Source organism: Bos indicus, chromosome 22 (assembly GCF_029378745.1).
Source record: "Bos indicus isolate NIAB-ARS_2022 breed Sahiwal x Tharparkar chromosome 22, NIAB-ARS_B.indTharparkar_mat_pri_1.0, whole genome shotgun sequence".
NCBI classification, from domain to species: Eukaryota; Metazoa; Chordata; class Mammalia; order Artiodactyla; family Bovidae; genus Bos; species Bos indicus.
Genome location: NC_091781.1, coordinates 38,189,664 through 38,216,199, shown reverse-complemented (window position 1 = coordinate 38,216,199; position 26,536 = coordinate 38,189,664). Strand labels below are relative to the sequence as shown.

The 26,536-nt window shown below is 40.0% G+C and overlaps 1 long non-coding RNA gene across 1 annotated transcript in view; it reads right to left on the bottom strand.

Annotated features, from left to right (window-relative positions):
* LOC139178700 (uncharacterized) overlaps positions 1-26,536 on the bottom strand; it is a 67,692-nt gene that overhangs the window by 1,143 nt on the left and 40,013 nt on the right. The window contains exon 3 of the long non-coding RNA XR_011563186.1: positions 285-470. This is a non-coding gene — a long non-coding RNA (uncharacterized lncRNA). The remainder of the gene's footprint in view (positions 1-284; positions 471-26,536) is intronic.

The window sequence follows — 26,536 nt, the reverse complement described above, 5'->3', positions numbered from 1 at the left end:
GTGGTTGTTTATTAAATATTAAAGCCATAACTTCTGTTGAGCATCTCTCTTACAACTATCACAACTCATTCTAAGTTCCAAGACCTGCTCCCTCTCCTTGTGCCTTCATACCTAGATGCGGTACAGGGAGCATCACTAACCCTCCTTGGTTTTCCTGAATCCCACTCACAACTCTGTGGTCTCTCCCCAATATCTCCATTTAACTGTATCATCTGTTTCCTGGTAACTGTTTGATGAGTGCCCAAATATCAGACTATGTCAATAACATAACAATAGACACTTACCTGTACAGTGTTAGCCTTTAAATTTGCGCCTCAAAACAACACATACTTTATTTATAGTAGGGGCTCTGCCAATATCTTCTATCAGGTCACCCTGTTTATTTTTGTCATAGCACTTATTGCAATCCAGAAGTCTTATTGTTGAATTATTATTTATTGTAGTCTTCCACTCCCACCAGAATGTAAGCTCTGTGAAGACAGGTATAGTGTTTGTCTTATAAATAGATCAATAGTAACTGACACATGGTAGAAATAAAAGTATGCATTTCTATCTGGGAAAACAATGGATATATAATAGAAACAGTCACCAATCAGAGCCAGGAATGAAGTGCTTGGTCCTGAGTTGCACTCTTTAGGAGCCGTGCAGGTCCTGATCTCAAGCTTGGTAGGCAGAAGAGGACAGAACATTGTAGGGCTCTCTGAATTCTAGGTTCTGTTTGAGGTTTGCATCGGTCTATCTGTTGTTAGATGTTACAAGTGAAAAGAAGGTAGGAGATTCTTCCAGCCTAGAATAGCGGTATCTGGCTTTGGCACTTGGAATTGAATGTCAGGCTAGTGGCTTTTAAACTACACTTGACTTTGAAGAGAGGCAAACTACACTTGGCTTAGAAAAGAGGTTTTAAGAGAAGTCCTACCGCAAGTAACAACAAACTTGATAGGTACGTGAGATTTCAAAGAAAGAATCAGTTACAGTATCTGTGACCAACTTGAGAGCTTTGGGAACTTACTACCATGTCATACCTTCATGGGTAGATTAAAAAATGACTGAACATACATTATAAAAAAGATCGCTATGATTCTAAGGGGTTTGGCCAAGTGTTATATAAAGGTTTTACACAGGAAGAAATGGCATCTGTATTCCTGTCTGATATGAGATACCTTTTCCACTGTGACAATGGGGGAATTTTCTTTCCTACCAAATAATGAAGCAAAAAAATCATGTGAGGTGATAGTCCAGAAGCAGAATAAAGAAGCAGAGTACGGAGAGGACCCAGAGAGATCTCCCAAACTGCAAAGCCATGCAAAAAGAAAGGGAAACCTTACTAGTTAATAGGCAAAAGGCAATTTGCAGGATGTATGAGAAGGAAGCAACCACTATTTAATTTAGTTGATCATGACTTTATTGTACTTCAAGTGAATGTACCACACAGAGATCCATAATATCAACAGAAAAGCATATTGTGAAGGTCAGAAAAAAGCAGTTGAGGACTTGAGTCCACAAGAGTTTCTCAGAAACAAGATAATTCAAATTCTTCCTTCAGGGATCCCTTGAGAATCAGCCTAATCAGACTGAAGGCTTTAGAGATGCTGCTCATTGTGCTTAGGCTCCTTTCTGTGGGACTTTCACTGCTGAACCATATCTTCTGTAATAAAAATGATTAGCACTTAACAGCATCTAGCAGGAGGCCTTCTGTCTCCTGCAGGACCTTCAGTATCACTGTAGATGGAAATATGTACTAAGCCTCTGAGAAATGCTAGGCAAACTCTGAATCTAGTACATTAGCCATAATGGAAGTGTAACGGGTTCCTAGGGAGGGGTTGGGTGCAGGGATGTGACTGAAAATTGTGAATGAAGACAGAAATTGGGATAACGCTATTACTGGGATTCACTTCCCTAATATGTGTTTAAAAGTCTTTTTTCCTTCTTGAATCACAGTTGCCAGGCATTCTCATTTCTTTTCAAAAGACATTTTTGCAAGGATTAGCTTTTAAATTATGGCAAAGTACAGTAGATGCTAAATTGTTATGAGAAATAGGTTCTCTATGTCACTGAGTCTATTTTGAAAATGACTCACCTACCACTTTCTATCTTTCTATCATGGAGGAGAGAAGAGAAATCTTACAAATTGCCAGTAAATCAAGATGAATTGACATTCTACCCATCACATTACATCAACTTGTGCTTTTCCAAGAATGGAGACTGTTTCAATTCTTATCATTCCCTCTGGTTTGTTGATCTTAAGAGCTTATCCATTTTCTTGCTCTGCATGAAATTTCATCACTTCCAACTTCAGAAAAGCTTCATACAAGAATATGCAAAGACTGAGAATTCTTCAATCCCCAAACTCCCTCAAATTAAATAATTCCCTCAAATCAAATTATTAAGTTTTATACTATCAAGAAACTTGGCTGTGAGCACATCAGCAGCAAGGATTGAACTCCATTCATCGTAACAGGTTGCTACTTAATTAGATTTAGTAAGTGGGTCGGTTAAATGAAATATAAATCTCTATTGTGAAGAAGGCTGAGCACCGAAGAATTGAAGAATTGATGCTTTTGAACTGTGGTGTTGGAGAAAACTCTTGAGAGTCCCTTGGACTGCAAGGAGATCAAACAAGTCCGTTCTGAACGAGATCAGCCCTGGGATTTCTTTGGAAGGAATGATGCTAAAGCTGAAACTCCAGTACTTTGGCCATCTCATGCGAAGAGTTGACTCATTGGAAAAGACTCTGATGCTGGGAGGGATTGGGGGCAGGAGGAGAAAGGGAAGACAGAGGATGAGATGGCTGGATGGCATCACTGACTCGATGGACATGAGTCTGAGTGAACTCCGGGAGTTGGTGATGGACAGGGAGGCCTGGCGTGTTGCGAGTAATTCTCCCATTCTTTTTCTCCCTTTCAAGCTTGATTTTAAACAGCATGAAATGATATAAAATTTAAGAATTATCTGGTCATAGTTAACAGATATGGTTACTGTAAGTGCAAACACCCAGGACACTGATATACAGCTGGAATGCTGTGCATATGATCAAATCAAAGTCAGTCCCGTCCATACAAAGATTGTACAGGAATGTTCATAGTAGATTTTAATAGTAGCCCCAAACTGGAAACAAAGCAAATGTCCATCAAGAGGAAGGAGAATAAACAAATTTTGTCTATCCGTATAATGAAATACTATTCGCTAAAACACAGAGATAGGTACTGATACACACAACTACTTAGATAAATCTCAAAAACGTTTTGCCACACAAAAGAACACACTCTGTACGGTTCCATTTATATGAAGCTCAAGAATGGGAAAGATAGTCTATAATGATAATGATCAGAAATAGGCTCCCTGCTTGGGTTGTTGAAAGCACCTGGCAGAGGAATTTGAGTAGCCTACTTCCACCATGCCAGTCAAGGGAAGGCAAAACAGCCTCCTACTTGTCCTTACCTTCCCTACTGGGGTGGGGCAATCAGATGCCCCTTGCTTGGGCCCTGGGATGGGTTGGGCTTGGGGAGGGTGGATTTGTTCAATTGGATTTTGGTTGGTGTAACGGGGGCATTACCAAAATAGTTTTCTGTTGTTAGTCTACTCTTTCTCTCATCCTTTGGTTGGGGACCATGGGCTTCTCTTGAAGCTTTTTTGTCTATACCAGTTGGTGGTGCAGAGATGAAGACTTCTGAAAAGCCCTGAAGCCTAGGGAACTGAGTGCTCTGTCATTCCTCTATTGTCAAGATTCCTAAGCAGTCTGCCTTCTTCTTTCCACTTTTCAGAGTCTTTTATGCTCTTTATTATGTATATCAGGGATTTTTAGTTGCAGGGAGAGCCTGGATGGAGTGGGGCTACTCTCTCTTCCCCATAACAGGAAGTCCTCTCCCCCATTTTGCTTTAATACCAACATTGAGTAGTACAACCCAACTAAGGCTGGCACACACAGTAGGTACTCAACAAATGCTGGTTGATTTGGAATCCAAGCCTTCTTTGATGTGATCCACCTGCATATTTTCGAAGAGTGGTGACTAGATTACCTGCTTTGCATACTTTTACTTAGTCAATTGTTGTGGTAGCCTTACTATGTAAGGATCCCTCTCATGACCACAATTGTGCAGGAGTCCAGACCACCTATGGAATTCTAGCACTCACAAGGACATGGCACCTCAGTTGTGTCTAGGGTTGGCCAGATATCTGAAATTCTGCTCCTAGAATTTGCTTCTGCCTGTCCTTTTCTCTGATGACTTACTATCATTATTTGCTAGCCTTGTTGCTGTTTCCCTCATGTCTTGGTAGGTCATATGCTTTTTAACCACAGAGGTATGATAAAGCTTGTTTGGGTTTCCAAAACCCTTTGAAGTATTTGAGTTAGAGGTCCCAGGAAGCTATAAATTACCAGGATTATCATTATGGTTTCATCACTAACCAAGTTAAAGCAGCACTCTGGGTCACCAAAAAAATCACTTCCTTTGTGATTTTTTCCTTGTGTAGGAAGCTTTATTTTCAATGGGTTCATCACAATTTTCCAGAGACTTCTGGTTCCAACATTGGTAATACATGTTTACCCCTGTGTGTTTGGGACAAGCTATGAAAGCAAAAGTCATTTAGTTGTGTCTGAATCTTTGCGATCCCATGGACTATAGCCTGCCAGGCTCCTCTGTCTATGGAACTCTCCAGGCTAGAATACTGGAGTGGGTTACCTTCACCAAGGGATCTTCCCAACTGAGGAATCAAACCCAGGTCTCCTGCACTGCAGGCAGATTCTTTACCATCTGAGCCACTGTAAGATGAAATACATTCTGCCTCATTTTAGCAAGTGTAGTGAGAAGAATAATTCAGCTTCTCCAGGGAAACACCAAACGGGAGCTCTTGAGAGAATAATGCACCCTCACTCCATGTTGAAAGTATCAGTATATCCAACATTAAAGGGAAAAAAACTAACCAGTGAGTTCATAGATCCACTTTGGATTATGTATTTTCTCATTTTGTTCTGTCTTATTTGAAAAAAAAGCTTATTGTAAGACTATAAAAATGCAAACCTATTATTGAATTCCAACCTATACGCATTACATTAGACATAACAGATTCAATGAAAAGCGATAGAAATATTTAAATGAGTGTCCACATTCTCCAGAGACGGCTCTTCCAATGGCTTTGACAAGTTCACGAGTGTCCCTAAAGAGGAGATCCATGCCATAAGGGCTCCTTGTTTATGCTCACCTCACCAGCACATGGTTGTAATCTGACTTGGAGACCACTAAAATAATCCTGTGGTGCCCTTCATCTGAGGCTGGCAAACTACTGTCCATGGGCCAAATGTGGCCCAACAGCTGCTCTTGTAAATAAAGTTTTATTGGCACACAAACATCTTCATTCATTTACATACTAAGACTGCTCTCATGCTACACCAGCAGAATTCATAAGGGTAACAAGTCTTCAACAAAGCCAAAAAAAAAACACACACACACACAAAAACAAAACTTTGCTATCTCTTTACAAATAATTTAGCTTTCTGACCTCTGCTCTATATTTCACTTGGTGTTTGGCTCCTGTGCTGTGTCCCTTCTCATGTTCTTGATTTATGAAGTTCAGAGTCCTTCCAGGCTTAGTTCCTATGCATCCCTTCCTCTCTTCATTGGCTCTGTGGGTCAATGGTTCTCAGCCTCAGCTGGTTTTTAGAATCACTTGGGAAGCTTTTTAAAAATATTGATGCCTTGGCGTCACCCTGAGAGGTTTTGATTTAATTAGTCTGGGACAGGACTCAGTCCGCATACTTTCTGAAAGCTCCCCAGGTGACTGCAATGCACAGCCAGCATTGGGAACAATTACTCTAGTTGATTTTGTCTAGTCTCCAGACTTTATATTAACTATATGACAGCAACTCTAAACTTGTATCTTCAGTTCCAATATTCACATTTCCAACTGCTTATTTAACACTGGCACTTGAACTTCTAACAGGCATCTCAAAATCACTACATCTGAATCAGGACTTCTGACTTCCTTCAGACATCTCAGTAAATAAAGCTTCATATTTTTGAGTTGCTCAAGAGAAAAACCTTATAGTCATGCTTGGCTCCTCCCTGTCTCTTACGTTCGATCTCTAACACATTAGCAAATCCTACTGTTCCCTTCAAATGTTTGAGAATTCAACCATTCATGATCTCTTGTGGTCGTAGCCATGGACATCTCTCATAGGTATTGTTTCAATGGTCTGCTATTGTTATGGTCTCTTGGTTTCTGCTCTGGTACCTCTGCAGTCTTTGCTAGAGGAGAAGCCAGAATAATTCTGACAGTACATGAATCAGATCAAATCATGCCTCTGTTCAAAGGTTGATAATTGTTTTCCATCATTTTCAGAAAAGAACACAAAGTCTTTCCATTGGCCTCACAAAGTCTTCCCCTTGGCCCCAGCTTCCTGTACAACTCCATCTTTGCCTCCTACCTTGATCCTCCTCACTGACTTTGGTTGAGCCACGCCAGGTTCCTGGACATTCCTGGAACAAACCTTTTTGCCTTGAAAATCTGTGCTTTCTCCCTAGAGTACTTGCCCCCACCCCCAGACATCCTAGTGGCTCCTCCCAAATACCATCTTATCAGAGATGCTTGCTCTGATCACAAAATCTGAAATAGCTCCTAAATCTTTTTATCTCTCTTGTCTTGCTTTATTTTTTCCCCAAAGCACTTCCATGTGATATTGTTTGTTTATGCTTTGTCTTCCTCTCACTAGCATATTTGCTTCAGTTAGATCAGAACTGCTGGGGTTCACAACCCTAGGGAGCGCACATCATGGTCTATGTGGATGTGCCCCTGAAAATTGTGCACTCCACAGCCTGAGCAGCTGTGCACAGTAATCTGCACTAAAGCAAAGGGCTCAGTTTTGTTTATGGCTGTGTTTCCAGGGCCTTGGACAGTGCCTGATACAAAATAGGCCCTTAGTAATTTTGTTAAATGAACTGTTGAACATACACTACTTATAATTTTGCTTGAATCCACATTCATGAAAAAGATGCTCTGGAGGTACTTTTCCATACCATCTACAATGCAATATTTTCCTTCATTTTGACATTTTTATACAGTTGAGAAAAGGTGTTTTCTTTCCCTCATCTTTTTACATTTCCTGGTATCAATCTCTATTTTCCCTTTTTATGACCAATAAGAAATCTTTCATAAGTTATCTAACAACTCCTCTCATTATTTTTATCATTAAGCTTCATTAAAAAAAAATCAAACATCTTACGAGGCATCATATATGTATTTATGTATTTTAAGTCTCTCTCTCCACTGGACTGAGTTTCATGAATGTAAGGGCTTTGTTTTGTTCACATCCTAGCTCACAGTAGGTGCTCAATAAATATTGGTAGGAAGGAAGCCAGGTAGACAGATAGAGTACAATTCACAGGGATCTGAAAGGTTGGTAGGTACTAAAGAAGCTGGAAGCTTGCCTTTAGTGAGTGTATCTGATCCGCACTGATATCCAGAATAGAGACCATTCTCAGTTACATGCAGTCACTGTCTTCATCAATCAAATTCCAAAGATTATTTCATTATATCTATCTATAGACAAGAAAATATAAATAAAATATGTACCCATTAAAATCAGAAAGCTTTACAAATGACTGGATAAAGATTATATATATGTATATACATATATATATTATGTATTTATAAAATTCAACTGTGAGAAGGAAGGAAATCTTGCCATTTGTGACAACATGGACAAAGCTTGAGGGTATTATGCCAAGTTAAATAAGCCAGACGGAGAAAGACAAATGCTGCCTGGTATCACTCATCTGTGGACTCTTTAGAAAAGTCAAACTCATAAAAACACAGAGTAGAAAAGAGGTTGCCAGGGGCTGGGTGTAGGGGAGATAGAGGTTGGTAAAAGGGTACAAACTGTCAGCTATAAGATAAATAAGGTGTGAGGATCTAATGCAAAGCATGGTGACTATAGTTGATAGCACTGAACTGTGTAATTGAAATTAGCTAAGATAGTGGAACTTAAATGTTCTCACACACACACACAAAGATAAATATGTAGGGAGATGGGTGTGTTAATCAACTTGATATGTATATCAAGTCACCAATATGTACACTTCAAATGTCTTACAATTTGTATACCTTGATAAAGCTGAAATTTAAAAAAAGAAACAACTTGACAAAACAGCTCGAGAGTCACTGAAATTAAGTAGTTAAAAGAATGTATTTTGCAGTCATACCGATCTTGCATCAATACCAGCACTGCCACATTCAAATAAATAAATAAATAAATAAATAAATGTTTGATGGTTTTGGAAACAGAATCGATAGGAATTGTCAGAATTTAACTTAAAAACATGACTTTAACAAATATTCACTTATATAATCTAGCTTGTTGAATAATACAGTGAAAAAGCTAGTACCATTAATTAACTAGACAGAATATTATATAAAAATTAGGTCTAAACATAGGTCCTTTGTACCAAATAAAACTCTCAATACTTAATATGTTGGAAATCATATTGATTCTATGCATTTATTTACTTTTCTTATACATTATATTTTTATCAATTATCTTGATGATTTGGGGGGCTTTTGGTACTTTTTTTTTTTCAGTTTTACTTTGAAAGAAAAAAGTATCCTTTGAAATTAAATACCAGAACGGTCAGAAATGAAGGCCTGAGAACATTCCCCGCCCCTCCCCCATGGCCAGTACATCTTGATTTGTTCAGAAATTTTTCTTCATGATGGTGAAGGGAAGAGCAAACAAAATGTTAAAGAGAGGAAAAGCAGGATTGCTCAGTAAAAGTTAAATAGAAATAGTCATATTTTCCAGAATTCTTTTCAATGTCCTCATATGCTTGAATTATGCATCATACACTTTTTCATGAGATGTCACCAATGTCTTTTCTCCAGTCAGCTTGAGTCTCCTATGTGTGTGAAATTATTTGTCTGCTGCTGCTGCTGCTACTGCTGCATCGCTTCAGTCGTGTCCGACTCTGTGCGACCCCATAGACGGCAGCCCACCAGGCTTCCCATCCCTGGGATTCTCCAGGCAAGAACACTGGAGTGGGTTGCCATTTCCTTCTCCAATGCATGAAAGTGAAAAGTGAAAGTGAAGTCGCTCAGTCGTGTCCGACTCTAGCGACCCCATGGACTGTAGCCTACCAGGCTCCTCCGTCCATGGGATTTTCTAGGCAAAAGTACTGGAGTGGGGTGCCATTGCCTTCTCCGTTTTTTATTTGTCTAGAGCCATATGATTGCGTATTGTGAGCAACTCATCTTTCAGATGCTAGAGGAAAAAAAAAATCTCAAAATTATACCTTTCTTATCTACAGATAAGGGAAAAAAGTCTTACATGTACTGTCACTTTTCCTTAGAAAAACTGCCGTCTCTTTAAAAAACATTGTTTGAAAGCAGTAAATGATGCAGAACAACAAGCTGTCAGAGGAAAGACCAAGGATATTTTAAGACCTTACATAATATTTGTAGAAATTCTCAACATCAGAGTGGAAATCATAATCTTGAGAAAGATTACACTGAATTCAAATGACTGATCTACACATGGATAGTGGGGTTTTCTTGCCTTATTTTTTTCCCCCTTGGATAGAAAGAAACTCTGGACTATTTGTGCCTTCCCTATGTCCGTTCTTTATCAAACAAATTGTTACAACAACAAAAAAGTCAGTCTGCTAACTGATAATCTTTTAATCTTAATCTGTTTAGTGGACTCAAAGACAGGTAAGACTAAACATCACTGGGACATTGGGTACAGTGGTGGAGAATAAGGTGAGAAATACTTTTTTTTTTAATTGAGAGAGGTCAAAAAATACATAAGAAGAATAAAGTGTAATTAATGATTGTCTGTTTAATTCAAACAATGAAGAAAAATGTCCAGAAGGAAGCAAATTCCAATGTGAAGAAAGTGATTTCTTCTCCTAAACACACTCTATATCTTTAATGGTTGGTGGTGGTTTAGTTGCTAAGTTGTGTCTATCTGCTGTGACCCCATGGACTGTAGCCCGCCAGGTTCCTCTGCCCATGGGATTTCACAGGCAAGAATACTGAAGTAGGTTGCTATTCCCTCCTCCAGGGGATCTTCCCAACCCAGGGATCAAACATGGGCTCCTGCATTGCCTACAGTCTCCTGTATTGCAGGCAGACTTTTTACCAACTGAGCCATCAGGGAAATGCATATGAACACTTAATTAACTACTTTATTTTCCACTGAGAAAAAAAAAGATAAAAGTCCAAAAGAAAACAAATACTAAGTTACGTTGACACCAACCAGTAGTGAAATACTTAATAAAAACTATAAAGAACATGGCTTGCACTTAAAAAACAACAAAAAAGAATTGTCAAACTAAAATGAGATGAGAACATTTTCTTTGTTTCCTTCTTTAATTAACTACTAACCTGAGCTGGTAGCAAGATAATCTGTTTGAAGTATTTAAGGAGATTGAAAATGATCACTGTAGCTATGTGATCATTGTAACAAAGGCAGACATTAAAGAAAACAATTTCAAACAATGGGAAGTCTACCATTTCTCAAAATCAAGTTGTCTACCTTTATAGTGTGGGTTTTATCTGAAAATATCTGTATATGTATTGTGGTTATTGGATTGGATGAAACAAAGCAGAAACATCTATAAAGCTAAGCTGATGAGTAATTTAAATGATAACTAAGTTCTGAATGGCATTTTCATTTCTGTTCTGTTGATTCAAAGATGTTAAGTCCAAAACGTTAATTACTTTTTAGGTGGAGATAAAACCTATCTGTGCTTTCCCCCTCTAGTTCTTTTCTTATTTCAGACTTAGTTGTAAATCCCATATGAAAATATATGCCCTTCCTCCTCACTCCCACACACTCACACACACACAAACTCACGTATCCATTTACGGTTTAGTATAGGGTTTGCCATGGAGAAGGCAATGGCACCCCACTCCAGTACTCTTGCCTGGAAAATCCCATGGACGGAGGAGCCTGGAAGGCTGCAGTCCATGGGGTCGCTAAGAGTCGGACATGACTGAGAGACTTCACTTTCACTTTTCACTTTCATGCATTGGAGAAGGAAATGGCAACCCACTCCAGTGTTCTTGCCTGGAGAATCCCAGGGACGGGGGAGCCTGGTGGGCTGCCGTCTACGGGGTTGCACAGAGTCGGACACGACTGAAGAGACTTAGCAGTAGTAGCAGCAGCATAGGGTTTGCCAGACTCATTGCCTTAAAGACCAGGTACGTAACAAGAGAGGAACAAAAGCTCTGTGTAAGAATATAGAGTAGTGAGGACTACAGCAAACTTGCCCAAATAGATCACTTGAAGGGGTCATTGCTGATTATCTCCTGATAATTATTGACACATGGGAATGTAACTCAGTGTTTCTAGATTCTTATTTTGCATGAGAAGCCATGAATCCATGTTTTATTAAATATCCCATATTTACATACTATCAATGCAACTAAACAAACAAGCCAGCAAGATAACCTTCCACATCAATAACTTAGGTCTGTGGCTGTATTTAACCAGCTCCCTATCAAGATGTTGCCTCTGGCTTGGTAAGTAATGTCAGGAGGCTTACTTTTCAGTCTCACCTTTCCACTCCCTAGCTGGGAAGATTTGGAGAAGTCCTATATAAGATTAGCACTAGAAATATAAATGGATTTGAAATCTTGGAGTGTAAGAGATTTTTGAGACTTTCTTATCCCACCTACTTATTTCAGAGATGGAAATGCTGAAGTCTAGATGAGTGCATTGATTTATCTAAGGTCTTAGGGAAGAGCAATAACAGATCTGACACTACAAACATGGCTTCAGACTCCCAGCCCACAGGACCACTCAATGACTAAAACAATGATAATAGGTCCAGAAGGAATAAAATCATGAGTACAGTGTTTAATTTTAAACTGTTTAATTCACTTTTTAAGAACTGTTGGAAGGTAGGGTCTAGTCTATGCCTCTCCAGCCCACAGCATACTCCCTTATCATTTTGTCCTCAAATCTTTACTGAATGAATGAATGGGTAAATGAAAAAAGAAAGAACTCAATCATTATATTTAGGACAAAAGAGTAGTCATTAAGAAGCCAGTGACCAAAATAATAGAGGAAAGCTATAGTTCAGAGATAAATAAATTAAAGTCAGGTAAAACTCATTATTGTTCACTGGAAACATTAAAACAAACAAAATAAAACAAAAAGCTTCCTTCTGCTGAATCTCTGACATGGAGCTGAATAGGAAAACATTCTTTCCTAGATCTAATTTCTCCTTACCAGTGCTGGAAATCCAATTTATTGATTCCATCAAAGTGCCCTGCAGAGAAGAGTATAAGCCCTGCTTGAATGTCTGAATGTAGACGATAAAAAGAAACTTGATATTAAAGATAGTTTACATGATAGCCAACAGAAAATACAGCTAAGTCAAGTGTGCCTTTGCTGGTGGCTTATTAAAAAACATTTTTTGTTGTTGTTGTGGGAAGATGTATATACTTTCTGGAGCTGTGGCTTACAATTTAATGCATTGTTATTTCATATTCTCCTAGAATGTCTGCTGCTGTCAAGCTCAAAAACTTGCCTACTGCTTTCTTTTCCAGTTAGTCTATTGATTAATTTTTCTCTTTAATGAAAAACTGAAGTGCCAGATTGAGTAAGACAAGTATTGTCCAACTCTTACAAAAGTTAAGGATTTATTTGTATAAAGTATCGAGCAGGATGTATAAATAATATACATGACAGTCAATGAATATGATGAATTCTGCTGTCAATATTCTGCTTTTGCTATAATTAGGCACATTTTCCCTCTATAAAATATTCCTTGTTGCATCAAATTTAACAATCGCTTTTCCATTTTGTCTGCTAAAATTCTCATAAAATACGGTATGAAGAGAACATGGAAGGGCATAATGTGAATTTTGTTTATGATTATTTCATTATAGATTTCTAGGTAGCTGGTTGAAAAGGTCAGGTGGAAATTGATAGGATATGACCCAGAGCCAAGGTCAATGCCCATGCATACAACATACATTTAATTGTGGCTACATCCTATTGGGATGTTTGCAGGATTTCTATCAGTTGTGTTAGAATCACAGAAACAATGATTTTGATAAATAAATTTTGAGTAATAACCCGTCAATTCAAAGAGACCCTTCTACTGAGGTGAGAAATGCATTACCATTGGGTCATTCAGGTTCTTTCCTTTGTTTGTTTTCCAAATCTCCATTTCTTTCCCTAGGCAAGTCTAAGGAGATATTTCAACTCAATTAACACATTAATTGGATGTGTTAAATGCCCATACTCAATGGCTGTATTCATTGGTCTATGTTGGTCAAATTCTGAGACACAAATAACTATTACCAACCATAAAACATTCTTTGTGAAAGCAACAACTGACATTTATTGAAAACTTACTACATGCTAGGCACTAGACCTTAATTTCTGTGTATTATCTCCTTTAGGTCTTATAATAACTACCAGTTTGGGTCCTCTTTAACCTAAGACTTAGATAGATCTATGTTTAATTTTGGGGGAACCTTCATACTGTTTTCCATAGTGTCTATACTAATTTACATTCCCACCAACACTGTTCTAAGGTTCCCTTTTTTCCCACATCCTTGCCATTCTTGTTATTTCTTGTTTCTTTTTTTTCCACAATAACTATCCTGACAGGTATGAGATGATGTCACATTATGGTTTTGATTTGCTTCCCCTGATGATTCATGAGGTTGAGCGTCTTTTCATGTGGCTGCACATGCATGGTTCTCTGCACGTCTTCTTTGGAAAAATACTCTTCAGGTCCTCTGCCCACTTTTTAAATTGGATACAATCCTGCAATTCCACTCCTAGCTGCCAAAGAAAACACTAATTAGAAAAGATGTATTCACCCCAATGTTCACAGCAGCATTATTTATGATAGCCAAGATATGGGTGCAACCTAAGGGCTTCCAATCAACAGATGAATGGGTTAAAAAATGGATGAAAAATATATTTACATATATACACACATTGGAACATTCATCAGGAAAAAAAATAAATCTTGCCATTTGTGACAACACAGATGGACCTTTAGGGTATTATGCTTAGAGAAATAAACCGGACAGAGAGAGACAAATACTGTATGCTTTCACTTATATGTGGAATCTAAAAACCAAGACAAGTTGACACACACCAAAACAGAAACAGACTCACAGAGAACAAACTAGAAGTTACCAGAGAGGAGGAGTGGCAGGCTGAGTGGAACAAGTGAAGGGGATTAAGAGGTATAAGCTACCAGTTACAAAATAAGTCACACGACTGTAATATACAGTCCAGGAGATATAGACAATATATTATAATAACTTTTTATGGTGTATAATCTATAAAACTGCCGAATCACTACGTTGCACACCTGAAACTATTGTGATATTGTAAGTCAACTATAGTTCAGTTAAAAAAACCCCTAAGACTGAGGTTAAATTTGTTGGCCAATTCAGATCTGACTATATATTAACTTCTTGAAAGGTTTCAACTTTATTCTTTAGCCTCATAATCCCAGAAAGAATGGGAGCTCAGTGATGGTCAGAGCATTAAGATGATTTAGTTCAGCCATAAAAATCATCTCTGAAGAAACCTGAGTCAACGATGAGTTGGACAAGAGCCTCAAGTATGCTTTCTGTTCTAGGTTCCTAAACTCTTTTGATTTTGTTTCTATGGGGATTTATGCTGTTTTTTTCACCCACAGGTCACTGTTGATTCAGATCAGCTATTAAAATCCCCTATCCTTTTTTAATGCATTCTACTGAGTTATTGTTGCTGTTGTTCAGTCGCTCAGTTGTGTCTGACTCTGCAGCCCCAGGGAGTGCAGTATGCCAGAGTTCCCCGTCCTTCACCATCTCCCAGAGCTTGCTCAAACTCATGTCTATTGAGTCGGTGATGCCATCCAACCATCTCGTCCTCTGTCGTCCTTTTCTCCTGCCTTCAATCTTTCCCAGAATCAGGGCCTTTTCTAATGAGTTGGCTCTTCACATCGGATGGCCCAAGTATTGGAGCTTCAGCTTCAGCATCAGTCCTTCCAATGAATGTTCAGGATGAATTTCATTTAGGATTGACTGGTTTGACCTCCTTGCAGTCCAAGGGACTCGCAAAAGTCTTCTCCAATACCACAGTTCAAAAGGATTAGTTCTTCAGTGTTTAGCCTTCTTTATGGTCCAACTCTCACATCCATAGATGACTCCTGGAAATACTATACCTTTGACTAGAAGGACCTTTGTTGGCAAAGTACTGTCTCTGCTTTTTAATACGCTGTCTAGGTTGGTCATAGCTTTTCTTCCAAGGAGCAAGCGTCTTTTAATTTCATGGTTGCAGTCACCATTGGCAGTGATTTTGGAGCCCGAGAAAATAGTCTGTCACTGTTTCCACTGTTTCCCCATCTATTTACCATGAGGTGATGGGGCTGGATGCCATGATCTTAGTATTTTGAATATTGAGTTTTAAGCCAACTTTTTCACTCTCCTCTTTCACTTTCATCAAGAGATTCTTTAGTTCCTCTTCACTTTCTGCCATAAGCGTAGTGTCATCTGCTTATCTAAGCTTATTAATATTTCTCCTGGCAATCTTAATTCCAGCTCGTGCTTCATCCATCCTGGCATTTCCCATGATGTAAGCTGAATATAAGTTAAATAAGCAGGGTGACAATATACAGCCTTAACATACTCCTTTCCCAATTTGGAACCAGTCCGTTGTTCCATTTCCTGTTCTAACTGTTGCTTCTTGGTCTGCATACCAGACCAAGAAGCAAGGTTTCTTGGGAGGCAGGTCAGATGGTCTGGTATTCCCAACTCTTTAAGAATTTTCCCTAGTTTGTTGTGATCCACATAAAAGCTTTAGCATAGTAAATAAAGCAAAAGTAATTGTTTTTCTGGAACTCTCTTGCTTTTTCGATGATCCAGTGGTGTTGGCAATTTGATCTCTGGTTCCTCTGCCTTTTCTAAATCCAGCTTGAACATCTGCAAGTTCTTGGTTCACATACTGTTGAAACCTGGCTTGCAGAATTTTCAGCATTACTTTGCTAGTGTGTGAGATGAGTGCAATTGTGTAGTAGTTTGAACCTTCTTTGGCATTGCCCTCCTTTGGGATCAGAATGAAAACTGCCCTTTTCCAGTCCTGTGGCCACTGCTGAACTCTCCATATTTGCTGGCATACTGTGTGAAGCACTTTAACAGCACAATCTTTTAGGATTTGAAATATCTCAACTGGAATTCCATCACCTCCACTAGCTTTGTTCGTAGTGATGCTTCCTAAGTTCTACCTGACTTAGCACTCCAAGATGTCTGGCTCTATGTGAGTGATCACACATCATTGTGATTATCCAGGTCATTAAGATCTTTTTTGTATAGTTCTTCTATGTATTCTTGTCACCTCTTCTTAATGTCTTCTGCTTCTGTTAGGTCCATACTATTTCTGTCCTTTATTGTGCCCATCTTTGCATGTAATGTTCCCTTGGCATCTCTAATTTTCTTGAAAAGGTCTCTAGTCTTTCCCATTCTATTGTTTTCCTCTATTTCTTTGCATTGTTCATTGAGGAAGGCTTTCTTATCTCTCCTTGATATTCTTTGGAACTCTGCTTTCAGATGGATATATTTTTTCTTTTCTCCTTTGCCTTTCACTTGTCTTCTTTTCTCAGCTATTTGTAAGGCCTCTTAACACAGCCATTTTGCCTTTTTGCATTTCCTTATCTTGAGGATGGTCTTGGTCACAGCCTTCTATACAATGTCACGAACTTCAGTCCATAGCTCTTCAGGCACTCTATCAGATCTAATCCCTTGAATCTATTTTTCACTTCCACTGTATAATCATAAGGTGGTTGATTTAGGTCATACCTGAATGGTCTAGTGGTTTTCTCTACTTTCTTTAAACTTAAGTCTGAATTTGGCAGTAAGGAGTTCATGATCTGAGCCATAGTCAGCTTCTGGTCTTGTTTTTGATGACTGTATACAGCTTCTCCATCTTTGCAAAGAATATAATCAATCTGATTTTGGTATTAACCATCTGGTGATGTCCATGTGTAGAGCTGTCTCTTGTGTTGTTGGAAGAGGGTGCTTACTCTGACCACTGCATTCTCTTGACAAAACTCTGCTAGCCCTTTCCCTGCTTCATTTTGTACTCCAAGGTCAAACATGCCTGTTACTCCAGGTATCTCTTGACTTTCTACTTTTGCATTCAAGTTCCCTATGATGAAAAGGACATCTTTTTTTTGCTGTTAGTTCTAGGAGGTCTTGTAGGTCTTCACAGAACTGTTCAACTTCAGCTTCTTTGCCATTAATGGTTGGGGCATAGACTTGGATTACTGTGATATTGAATGGTTTGCCTTGAAAACAGAGATCCTTCTGTCGTTTTTGAGATTGCACCCAAGTACTGCACTTTGGACCCTTTCATTGACTATGAGGGCTACTTCTAAGAGATTCCTGCCCATAGTAGTAGATACAATGGTCCTCTGAATTAAATTTTCCCATTCCACTCCATTTTAGTTCACTGATTTCCTAAAATGTTGATGTTCACACTTGCCATCTCCTGTTTGAGTACATCCAGTTTACCTTGATTCATAGACCTAACATTCCAGGTTCCTATGCAATATTGTTCTTTACAGAATTGGACTTTACTTTCACCACCAGACACATCCACAACTTGGCATTGTTTCCTCTTTGGCTCAGCCTCTTCATTGCTTCTTGAGCTATTTCTCTGCTCATCTCCAGTAGGATATTGGGCACCTACCGGCCTGGGGATGTCATCTTTTGGTGTCATATCTTTTTGCCTTTTCATATTGTTCATGGGGTTGTCAAGGCAAGAACGCTGTTGTGGTTTGCCATTCCCTTCTCCAGTGGATCACATTTTTTCAGAACTCTCTACCATGACCTGTCCATCTATGAGCATGGCTCATAGTTTCACTGAATTAGACAAGGTTATGATCCATGTGGTCAGTTTGGTTAGTTTTCTGTGATTGTGATTTTCATTCTGTCTGTCCTCTGATGGATGAGGATAATAGGCTTGTGGAAGCTTCCTGGTGGAGGGGACTGGCTGTGGGTAAACCTAGGTCTTGCTGTGCTCTGGCAGGCAGGGCCATGGTAGGGTCATTCTACTGAGCAGTCTTATTTTCTCCCTGATCTATTCACATTTTTTTCCTGTAGTTGCAGCGAGCAGGGGTACTCTACAGTTGTGGTATGTGGGCTTGTCACTGTGGTGGCTTCTCTTGTTGTGGAGCACAGGCTCTCGGGTGCTCGGGCTTCGTGGTAGAAGTGGGTACTGGCAGTAGTGGGTAGTAGTGGCTCCAGGGCTCTACAGCAGAGGCTCAGTAGTTGTGGCACAGGAGCTTAGCTGCTCTGGTGCCCTGTGGGATCCTCCCAGACCAGGGATGGAACTAGCATCCCCTGCATTGGCAGGCAGGGATTCTTTACCACTGAGCCACCTCAGGCATATTTTAGATTCTAGGTTTCCACACGCGTATCTGGTGAGAGAGGCCAAGATCAAAAGGCCTGGGAGCTGGGGAGTCCTCAGCCATAGTTCTGGCTCTGCCATCAAAAGTTCTAGGGCCTTTGATGAGCATCTCAACTTTGCTGGGACTGTTTCCTCCCCTCAAAATGACTGGCTGCTCGCTCAGTGGTATCTGACTCTGCAACTCCATGGACTGTAGCCCACCAGGCTCCTCCAGTTCACATAGGTGACACTTTGGGACATAAATCCTAATGTTTAGCTTTATTAAAAATATCCATCTCATTGTTATGGTCTTTGTTCTTTGATAAACTCTACACAGTTGCAAGAAGCATGATGTGTTGGTCACTTTTCTGTCTTGAAAAACAATCATCCATGTAGTGGATATTGGCCATTTTTGGAACTACTCAGTTTGGACTCAATTCCTTTAGGGTAAATCATGAGCCTGAATCATGGTGGGAAGCAGAGCCCCCAGCCTCTTTCTGCAGAACCCAAAGGTGGCAAACAATTCCGCTCCCTTCTCCTGGAAGCTCAGGTGCAGCCCTGTGACTGAGCTGGCCACACAGATGATCCTGCCGGGGCCTTACAATCTTAAGAAAACTACATAGAGATGCGGGGAAAGTGCAAACATATACAAAGTGAGATGATGACATGGAGAATGCAGCTTTGAAGGGCAAAGGCGAGCTGCTGGCACCTGTGCTATGTTCATGGCATGGCTTTGGCTGGTTCTTGCTGCCTTTATTTCTTTAGTTCCTAAGTATCTATAGAGTTTATTTCTTTAGCCTTCATATATATACCCCGTCCTCTCAACCCCTGCCAAAATTCCCTTTGGTCCTCAAGGTCCTAGAGTCAGTTTCTAGAACTTACAACTATAACCCCTGACAGATGCAAGTCACTTCTCTTCCCCACTTCCCTCCCCCTTGGACTGAGGACCCACCATCTCACAACTGGACCAGGTGTAGTAGCCTCTCCCCGGCTCTGTGCCTCTGTGTTCCCACTTGATCTACCCTCCTTCATCATTTAAAATTGCAAGTCACATTAGGCCATTCACCCTTTAAAGTCCTTCAGTGGCTTTCCATCATGTTAACACTAAGACCCCAGCCTCTCACCTTGATTACATCCATTTTTCAACCTCATATCCCATCACTCTCCTCCTCCCCTCTAACTCTAGCCATACTAGCCTTGCTGATTATATCATGCTTAGTCCTGCCTCTGAGCCTTTGTCCTTTTGGAGTTGCTACATTTAAAAAGCTCCTTTGTTAACAGAAGTATGACAAGTTTTTTATCCAAAAATCACATTTAACTGGGTGTCCTAGATTTTAGTTGGCTAAATCTAGACTCTTAACACTGTGCTATTCCTCAGCCTGGCCCCCTCCTCTCTCACTTGCTCAGGGAGGCATCACCTAATCACCTTTCTAAAGACGCCACCCCCGCTAGTCATTATATCTTTATACTCTATTTATCAAAGCACTAACATTTTCTGAAGTTACCTTTTACTTTCATTTGTGATTATTTGTAGGGCTTTCCTATTTCAGATGTGTCTCCACCTAGAAAATGAATTCCATGTGGACAGTGGTCTTGACTGTATTGGCCTCTGCTGTACCCCAGCACCTGGAACTGTGCTTGGCATGTGATAAATACTCAACAGGTAAATACATATTGAATGAAAAAGTGAAATTAATGCCTGACACCAAGCCAAAGACGAAAATTCAATAATTTTCTTAGTAAAACCTTTCTCTTTTTAAGTTTTTAACTGTGTGCCATTCACCCCAGAACTTAAAAAATAATCTATAAAGATAAGTAATGGCATTGATCTTCTATAAAAGTCACAATGCTGCATACTACCCAGCAGCTATGGTCATTAGTTAGGAATGCTCAACGGGACACAGACTTCCAGGAAGCTATGTGCAGTTTCTTTTCTCCTTGATCATGTTTCAAATCTAAATTAGTTTGTGTTCTCCATCTGAAAGGCAAGATGGAGAACATGAAGATGGGGCTTCTTGTTTTCCTACTTCAGCTTGAACAGTGAACTGATTTGAAAAGGACCCCACGTTGTTCCCCTCACTTCTCTAACACCCTCTTGTTCTTGGCCTTGCCTCTGAAATGATGAATGGGACTCAAGGGTCCCATGAGTTTATTGCATAGGGAGGTATTCGTTTTCCCCCTTTTCAGTGTAGCTTCATAAAAGCCAGCAGCATTTTAATAGAGTTGGGTTTTATAAACCTGGGAAAATGAGTTTGTGTTCCGCAATGAAGTCATGGATATTTTTTTTATTAATGTGAAGAACTGATTTCCCCAGGAAAATGAAATTCTGCCTCAGCTATTGGTTGGCCTTTCAATCATTCTGATGTCTTGTGCTTGGATTTTTTGAGTAGAGCTGCAGAGTCCACAGAGAGATGCAGGCTTTCTATAATCTTGGGAAGGCTGGAGCCAGACAGGAGGTGAAACTGAGAACACACACCACTGGGACAAGAATCCCAGTCACAACCAAGAAAGAGAGGGAGAGGAATAGAGGGAGAAAGGCCAAGAGAGAAAGAAAAAGCAGAAGAGAACACACTAATTTTGTAACCTAGAAGTCCAGAGTTAGGTCTGGTTCAGGTGTGGTTTGATTCAGAAGTTCAAATGAAGACATCTCATTTTCTCTAAGTTATACCTTCTTCATGCTTGGCTTCATTTTCAATGAGGTTGTCCCCAAACTGGTAGCACAATGGCTACCCATCTCTCCAACTTCTTATTTCATCCAGCTAGTGACCTCAGCAGAAAGAAGAACGTCTCTTTGCTAATTCTATCAAAAAGTGTTCTGGAGTTGTTGCTTCTCAGTGTCCTACCCTGGCTCAAGTGCGTACCCCAGACCACTCTTGGTCACCAGGGGGACAGAATATACTGAGTGATCAGTCTTGCATCAATTCCTGCCCATTAGTTAAGGAAGAAGTCTTGAGTAATGTTAACTTCCCCCAAACCAGACTATGAGAGGGTGATTATTTGTTGAAGAAATTTGGGGTGCTGTTTCTAAATAAAGAGGAGATGACTGTATAGATTGTATAGCCTTCTTCCCCTTTCTCTCCCCCACGTTTTCTCATAATGTCCTACTGTGCTTATACTACCAACGGTTCTCTAACAGCTCAGTGCATTAGGGAAACCATTCTCAGTGCATTCGGCTACCATCTCTTTATTGCACCGAGAGGGACATCGCAAGTGTGTTAACATAGCCAGATAAGATATAAACCTGGCTTTGAAAACAGTGGATGTCAAGCAGTAGAGGACAAGTTTGAAGTGGTTTTCTTTCTGACATCAGAGCAGAGAGCAGATGAAAGACCCCTTCCCACTTCCATCTCGGCAAGACCTTCACACACTGTGTTCCTCCTCATACCATTTCTCTCCATTATCTCAGCTTCAAGTGCTTTTGGAAAAAACAACAGGGCTTCAAGTAACAATAGGGACTGCTTACACTGCTGATCTAAACTTGACATATATGAAATAATGATGGTGCTCCCTTCCTAAATGTATAATCCTTCAAAGTGAATACTAATGATGCTTATATTGTTGTTTTATTTCCTATCCCTGCCCCCCCAGTCACTGAATGTATAATATTATAAACAATCCTATGAGGCAGATACTATTTGGAGATAAGGAAACTGAGGCACAGAGACGTTAAGTAACTTATGCAAGGTTTGCACAGATACTAAACTGTAGAATCAGGATTCAAACCCAGGCAGTGTGATTTGGTGCTTATGCTTTAACAATTACATTTTGTGTATCTTATTGAGTTTTTATATGCATGATCATCCTACGGAAGTAGTGTAGCTGGGCATGATCGGTCATGCTTTACCAATGAAATAATTAAGGTTTAGCAAAGGGAAGATGATGGGTCCCAGATTTTCCGACTTCCATGTCAGAATTCTCAGAAAGTCCTGACTCATGCCTAAGCAGTAACGCCTACGTTGTACTGTTCCATCTACCTACCAGCCCTTTGAGGCAGCCCTGGTACACGAAAACAAACATCAGACCAACCCATATTGCTGCTAAGAGTAAAGTCATTGGAGCCAGATTGCTTTTGCTTCAATATCAACTCTAATCTTTTACTTACAGGTTACAACATTCTGGGTTTCAGAACCTGCTCTAAATAGTTAATTGTAAGGGTGAAATCAGTTACTACCTAGAAGACTGTGTAGAATACTGCCTGATACATAATATGTACTCAAGGACTGTGTGTTCAGGGTCTTTCAGTATTACTTGCCAGCACTTTATATTGTAAAACACAGAAATCCTCCAAGGACACCCAGTCATGAATACACTTGTATTCTGTTTAGCTCTTTCTTTCAATGCCTATAACTATACTCAATCTCTTTATTAGTGCTACTTCTTCAATAGTCTGCTTCTCAAGACTGAACACTCTATATAAAGTTAAATGGCTAGTTTACAATAAGGAGTGTGAGGATGGTGTAGAAGCAGCCTGGGAATGGTGCTGTTAGGGGAAGTGAAACTGATCTTGGGGAAGTTACTAAACTTCTCTGAGCTCCATTCCCTTATTTGAAAAATAAGAATAGTTACACTTCCCTCACTGAGTGATGTGAGCATGATGACTACACGTGTGGCCATGGGAACAAGTGACAGCCCTATTAGTGTAATAGGAAAGAACAAATCTGACTCCATACTAGATCTATTCCTCTTTACTTTAAACTTTGTGCTTTGGTGTCTGTGCTTAGTCATGCTGGCTCTGCACCTTTTGTAAAAGAACGTTGCCTATGGCATGAAATATAAGGATAGCCTATTCTCAAGGCTCTGACCTTTAAGAGTCCATTCATACAGAGATAAAAAGTTGTAGAAAAGAGAAAAAAAAACATTTATTTTATCAGAGGTTTACAGGAACGTTGTGACCTGACCTATGTGGACAGATACAAGAACAAGGGATCTGACACCAAGAAGCTGGCAACTAACCATGCCCCTCCCTCACCTTGCCTTTAAAAGTGCTTTGCCAAAACCTGCAAGGAGTTTGGGGCTGTGGCGCACAAGCCATCTATCTCCTTGCATGGTTCTGCAGTAAAACTTGCTATGCTCTAAATTCTGATGTTTTGGTTTGTTTGGCCTCACTGTGTATTGGGCATGTGCACTTGTGTGTAACGATCTAACATTAGTAATGTTAGGAATGATTCAGTAACATTAGTAGGTTTTTGTTACATCACTGTTTTCTGACTACGTGCTCTACCTGCGAGGAGAAGGCAATGGCATCCCACTCCACTACTCTTGCCTGGAAAATCCCATGGATGGAGGAGCCTGGTAGGCTGCAGTCCATGGGGTCACGAAGAGTCGGACACGACTGAGCGACTTCACTTTCATGCATTGGAGAAGGAAATGGCAACCCACTCCAGTGTTCTTGCCTGGAGAATCCAAGGGATGGTGGAGCATGGTGGGCTGCTGTCTATGGGGTCCCACAGAGTCAGACACGACTGAAATGACTTAGCAGCAGCAGCAGCTCTGCCTGCGAAGGCAAGAGTCTTTTGATCATCTTTCAGTTTTTTTTCTGCTTTGTGATGGTCTTTGGGGGGCAGACTCTTCATGACAACATCACTACTTACTGGCCAACTCTTTAGTCTGCAGACATAAACATTTATAAATTTACTTTTTATGAATAGAGCAGATACATGAGGTTTCCTAATGGTCAGAATGCTAAATATGACCCAGTGATAATGGCTCAGCAGGTTGAACTTCCATTTACTGACTCCCTGCAGGCAGGCATTTTACTGCTGTCTACGTACTGAGAATCAAAGAGGAAATGTAACTTCCCCAGGATCACAGATTCCATAGTGCAGAACCAGTCCTCAAACTCACTCCCTCCCTTCTTTCTTTCTTTCTCTCCTCACTCTCTCCCTTCTTTCTCTTTCCTTCATTCCTTCTTCTTTCCCTCCCTCTCTCCCTTCCCTCCTTTCCCATTCAATTAATGTCATCTGAGAACCTACAGGGATGCCAATATCTTATAAATCTCTGGGAGAAACAGGTGAGGGGAACATTTTCAGCTGCAGATGACTTACGAGTTTTGAAAGTAATTTTCTCAACTAGCCATGGGGTTCTCCCAAATGGACTATTTACCGGATCTCAGATCATGGACAATCCACTGGTATCCATTCATCCCAATTGACTGAAATTCTTAGGTTTCTTCTGAAACTTTGATATACAGGCTCTTGCTGGGAAATTTGAAATTAGAGTGTAAGTTTTACTAATGAAACAAACAGTAATACAAATATAAAAATAGGAAAATCTCTGAGAGCTAAAATTAAGCCATGAAACTATGAGTACTATTGTTGCTTAAAAATATTATCACAGTGGTATCATGTCTTATACCTATTTAACTTACTTAAATTCATCTGTAAAGGTTTAGCAAAAAAGAGAAAACAGTGGTGAGTGGGAAAGAGGTGATAGAAAAAGTGAACAACTTAAATAATGCAGGAAATTCAGGCCATATTCCATCAGTGTGCCTCCCCTGAATTGATCTTGAGCTGCGATGGGAATCTACTGTTTCTGTGTTTATCTCAGAAGGTGGGCACCTTGCCATGCTGAATGTGATTCCAATGTTTTAAAATAATCTTTTTTCGTTTAACGTGTCTTGTAAATGCAAATGCATTGTTGCTCAAGAGAAAAGGGTAGTCTGTGTGGGCAGGCAGCCCTGATGGACTCCAGAGTGTTGATTTCCCATGCAGTGCCACTGAATGGCTTGTCAAGGGGCTTGACTACACACATTTTTCATCTTACGTTCTGACTTTGGAGCTCATGTCCTCCTGGTTAGAAACACCTCTGCTTGATGTTTAAAATGTCTGTTAAGGTCCCTACATAATAAATAACGGATTTGCATCTGCAAATGGCAATAACCTCTAGAAGGAGATAATTTGCAAGGACATTAACTTGATAGGCAAGCCACCATTAATTAGAAATCTTAGCATGTTGGCTTGTAAATGGAGAATTAAGTCTCTATTGAGATCAACTGCAGGTAAGAGGAAACAAGGAACAACCTAGGAATGTGAAAGCAATGTTTGCCTTTGAGTCTGACTCTGCTCAAAAGAAAGGAAGGTCCAGGTGGAATTCTAGTTAAGAAAAAAAGTTTTCACCAGGGAATTAAAAATGGAAGGAAGGGGGAAAATAAGAACAGCTAAAATTTAAAATAGACTGCATTACCTGTGTAAACACTGTATTACCACATGATCTGAAAATATTCTGAAGATTGCTTTTTTTAAAAAAAAAAACAAGTGTGTAAAATGTCTTAAAATCCCCCAGAGACACATCAACCATTTTACTAGGGTTAAACATTTCTAACTACATGTTATATAATTTAACATTCCGTTTTTTACCCCACACATCACAGGAGGGTAAAATGACACCATTTCAACTGTCAAGAAATACAGAAGTATCACAATTATATTTAAGGCCTGCCATTTTGTCACTTTCTCTCTCTCTTTTTTTTTTTTTTTTCAAATTTAATGCGCACAAATCAGGAAGCTCCTTTCCTTAGTCCTCAATCTACCCATCCTAACCCAGATTTGGATCTTTCTGAGTAAAAGTTTCCTAGAGGTAAGTTTTGATCTCTTTAGCAACCCACTCCAGTGTTCTTGCCTGGAGAATCCCAGGGACGGGGAAGCCTGGTGGGCTGCCGTCTCTGGGGTCACACAGAGTCGGACACGACTGAAGCGATGCAGCAGCAGCAGCAGCAGCAGCAGTAGCTTTGATCACTGGCTTCAGTTTCCTGGGTGCAGTTTGAACTGAAAGGGGCAAGCCAGTCAGAAACCACCAAGAAGGTGGGTGGAGGGTGACTGCTTGAGTGAAGGACACCCAATGGTCTTCTCATGCTCTTCACTGACCACACTGCAGAGTAACATTTGTCAGTAAATAGACAAGCTCCTCTTTTCCTCTGACTCATACTACCCCAAGAAGCATGACAGGGAAGCCCATAAAATGAAAGCATCTCATCATTTGGAAATCAACAAAAAGTCAGGTTACCATTTCACACAGATTTGACCATGTTTCCTGGTTTTAAGCAAAAGAAACCAAATCTAGGCATCCTATCTTAAGCAAAAGGGAATGTACTGGAAGGTCACCAGAAGTTGGGGAACCTGTGAAGGCTGCAGGGACATGATCTGG